Genomic DNA, 4,113 nt, shown 5'->3' with positions numbered 1-4,113 from the left:
CAATAAAAACGAGTACAAACAGTTCGCGATTTGGCTTGAAAATGACTTCATCGGAATCTGGAAAAGCTCGTCGGAGTTGGGTGGTTTTCACCGGAGAACAAGACAGGCATCGTCGATTGTTGATGAAGACGGTGTTGGACTGCTGTATTGATTTCAAATGAAATTGACATAAAAATGGAGCAAAACGGAGTTGAATTGAGGGGTAATTAGGCTGGCCGGAAAACAGGTCGGTGACCAGAATCCTCACTGGATGCTGGGTTCATCCCGACCCGTTTTATGTTCTTGCAGACCCGGTTTCAACCCGGTTTAAAACCCGGTTTTGATCCAAGTAAACCCAAATCTATTTCCCGAAACTTGTTTCTGGAAAATTATTTTTATTTTTATTTTTATTATTTATAAAATCAATATTTATTTATTTTTTAAATTGATTAAATAAATATTTAATTAATTTATATTATAAATAATTCTGAAATATTTTCTAAAAATCAGATTTACTTATTTCTTTTATTATTTATTTATTATTTATTTATTTATTATTTAAAAATGATTAATTATTTTGATAATTAATCAAATAATTTTCAATAAATCATAATAATTTCATTTTAATTCCAAAAATTATGAAAAATTCATTTTTAAATCTGATTTTTCCCAAATAATTATATAAAAATATTTTAAGGTCCAATAATTAGTAATAATTATTTATATTGAATAATAAATTAATTTATTTGTAATTGTCTGATATTAATCAAACCATTTATCCGATTCGAGCGAAACGAAAGCCCTTTTACTCAAAAAAAGATATGTTTTCATTAAAAATAATATTAAATCCTAATTTCTCTTAGAAACTAGTTGAATTTTGATATTTAATTAATTATAAGCCTTATCGTGTATAGAGACGAGTCCGATAAATTCCGAAAAATAGGAAACGAGTCAGATAATGATTAGTTAAGCGAATAGCGAGTCGACTTCGATTCTAAAAATTATTTTAAACCTAAAATGACCATGTGACTTATGTGATTATGTGTATTATGTGGTTAATCGAGTTTTATCTGTTAATAATTAGTATACGAGTCAATAATATGTGCATGGGTAGACGGTAAGAGCTATGTGGAGTCGGTTTGAGACGTAATGAGGATACAGGATGACTAAATAGGTCTATTTCTTTGATAAAAGCAGAGCCAGCAAGGCGAGTCGAGCCGGTGATAGATGACGGTGAAGTACTTGGAGTAAATCGCGTGAACGGCAAATTTTTCCCCTATTCTAATTTCAGAATAGTGACATTACTTCAGATTCCTATCACACTTGCACACTTTTGATTCCTAATCATAAACACTGATACACAATTATTATTCTTTCATTCATATTTCATTTCGATTCCTGATTTCTCCTTTTCTGTTGAATTCTCTATTCATATTCCCATAGTCATACATATATATTGATATATTCTTGGATTGGAATATATGAAGGCATACTGATTGTTCCTCTATAGGCTGGATAGTGACGTTTGGGATGAAGTTTATACTTGATCCTAAGGACCGGAACTTAACCGGATCCTTGAGATGGGCCGTAGAGCCTGGGTACCTGACTGGATCTATATAGTGAGATATAGATCTGCACTGTATCCTCGCTGATCAGCAGGGTATATATGCGAATTTGTGTCCAGTTTAGTTCATTTATATTCACCGATAATGGCCTCTTTTTTTCTTGCAAGGTTATATCTTTACAGATGTAACTAGGTTACCGGTTCATTTAACTTACTTTAACACTACTTATATATTGCGTACTTGTTGAGAAATTTATGGCTCACTCCTTTTCTTGTTGTTATTCACCTTATTAGTTTTAGTTAAGAAGGAAAATGAAACCTATCAGAACTCGAGTGGTAAAGAAACGAGTCAAGTCGCAGGACCTTCTCATACCCAACGTGTTGATCCCAATTCAGGAAGAAAGCTTTGAATTGCCTGAGCAGGTGGAGTGTAGATAATTAATGTGTATGTTTGAATAAAGGTGAACTTAGTTTAAAATTTGTATAGTTAATAGTTTATAATAAAGAGAGTTTGTAAGATTTTAAATTTGGGTTCTAATAAAGTTACATAGTGGTTCTTATTTTCATAATTCAACCTAAAAAGATCCTGGTTAGTGTTAAAGGGGTTTAGACATATTTCTGCTTAATTATTATACAAGTTGTACAGGTTTGGTGATTAGCTAGTAAACCTCAGACTTATAGCCTGGGTTTGGAGGGCATTACAGGGGTTCTCCGACGGAAGATCCTAATATGCATATTAGGGATTTCATCGAGATCTGTGACACCTTCAAGTTCAACAATATTTCTGAAGATGCTGTGAAGCTGAGACTTTTCCCTTTTTCTCTGAGGGATAAAGCTAAGTGCTGGTTACACTCTCTACCAGCAGGTTCTATCACTACTTGGGAGGATCTCACTCAGAAATTTCTTACTTAATTCTTCCATATGGCGAAAATAGCTGTAATGAGGAATGCTCTTACTCAATTTGCACAGCAATTCGGAGAAACTCTATGTGAAGCTTGGGAGAGCTACAAGGAGATGCTTAGGAAGTGTCCTCATCATGGAATGCCTGATTGGATGATCATCAATTGCTTCTATAATTGTTTGGGAGAACAGTCAAGACCCATACTTGATGCAGCATCAGGTGGAGCATTATGGGCAAAGAGCTATTAGGAAGCTTATGATCTAATTGAACTGATGGCTGCTAATGAATATCAATCTCCAACTCAGAGATTGCCACAGGGCAAGGTAGCAGGATTTCTTGAAGTGGATACAGCTACGGATATCACTGCTCAACTGAAGGCATTGTCTATGAAGATCGGTTCTCTGGCTGACTATGGTGTTAATCAGATAACCAGTGTTTGTGAGCTGTGTGCAGGTTCGCATGTGACGGAATAATGCGCTATATCTAGTGAATCAGCTCAGTTTGTGAGCAACTTTCAAAGATCACTGAAGGAATTTACGGATGAGCGGAAGCGTAAAATAATAATTATTCTGTAAAAACCATATATCGCACATATAGAAAAATGTATAAAAGGGAAAAACTGAGGAATCGAAACCATACCTCGTGAATCAAAGCTTTATAAAATTGGAGTGCTAGCAGTTGCTCCTCAGTGTGTGAAGCACTCTACCGGTATCCACCAAGAACGATCCTCTTCGATGAACCTTTTTATAAAACTAAGCTTTTATAAAAATGGAGTTTTTGGGGGAGAGAGAGAAGAAGAAGATGGAGGTTAGGGTTTTCACAAAACCAAAATTGTGTGTTGTATTTTATGAGCCATCCATCTCATTCTATTTATAGGGCTCTCCTAGGGTTTTATAATATATCTTTATATATATTTGTTACGACCAGCATTTTATGTAATATTATTTGTGGATTTGGTATAATATTAAAATCAAATGAAAATATATTCAATGATTGTACGCTAGTGTGAGTGAAAATTTCTGCATTATAAATTTGCTTTGTGTAGTATATGATTTTTCAAAGCAAGAGTTTACTTAATTTCTTTATTTTTGATTTATAAGGAATATTCTAAGCTTTGGAAAAATTTTCTTTTAAAAGGTATTTTGTTCACAAATTTTAAAAATGATTTTATAAAGTCTCTAAAAATCCAAGTTATTTTATGGTATAAATTTTATACACCCTTCTATTCTCTCAAAGGGCAAATAAGACTTTTCCAACCCCACTAACTCATTTGATTATTACCAAATTACTACATTAGCCTTGCATGCAAAATGGCCTAACTTTAGCTAAAGGACATTTTTGTAAGTTCTCACTTCCACTCATTATTTGTCAACCAAAAAGCATAAAATAAAAAAATCAAAGTGGGAGAAATCATTCCACTCATTCCACAATCCAACACACCATAAATTTTCTCTCTTTTCCCCCTCCCACCTTGCTCTCGGCCGAAGGCCTAATCCCCCACCCCTTCCATTTTTCAATTCATTCTTCATCTTCCCAAGTGTAAATCTTTTACCTACATTCATCTTATATCCTTTCCAAGTGTTTTGAGACTTGGAAGTTGAAGTTCCATGGATGCATGTGTAGTTCTTGTGTGATCTCCAAAGAGAAACTCTTGATTCTTGTGAATTCA

General features: G+C 33.9%; 1 non-coding gene across 1 annotated transcript; it reads right to left on the bottom strand.

Annotated features, from left to right (window-relative positions):
• Positions 1-2,479: 2,479 nt before the first annotated feature.
• LOC141669021 (small nucleolar RNA R71) lies at positions 2,480-2,586 on the bottom strand. Its single transcript, XR_012553323.1, has one exon. It is a non-coding gene; the product is annotated as a small nucleolar RNA R71 (small nucleolar RNA).
• Between the last annotated feature and the right edge of the window lie 1,527 nt (positions 2,587-4,113).

This window comes from Apium graveolens, chromosome 6 (assembly GCF_009905375.1).
Source record: "Apium graveolens cultivar Ventura chromosome 6, ASM990537v1, whole genome shotgun sequence".
NCBI lineage: Eukaryota > Viridiplantae > Streptophyta > Magnoliopsida > Apiales > Apiaceae > Apium > Apium graveolens.
The sequence above is the reverse complement of the archived record's forward strand: the minus strand, read 5'-3'. Positions and strand labels throughout refer to the sequence as shown.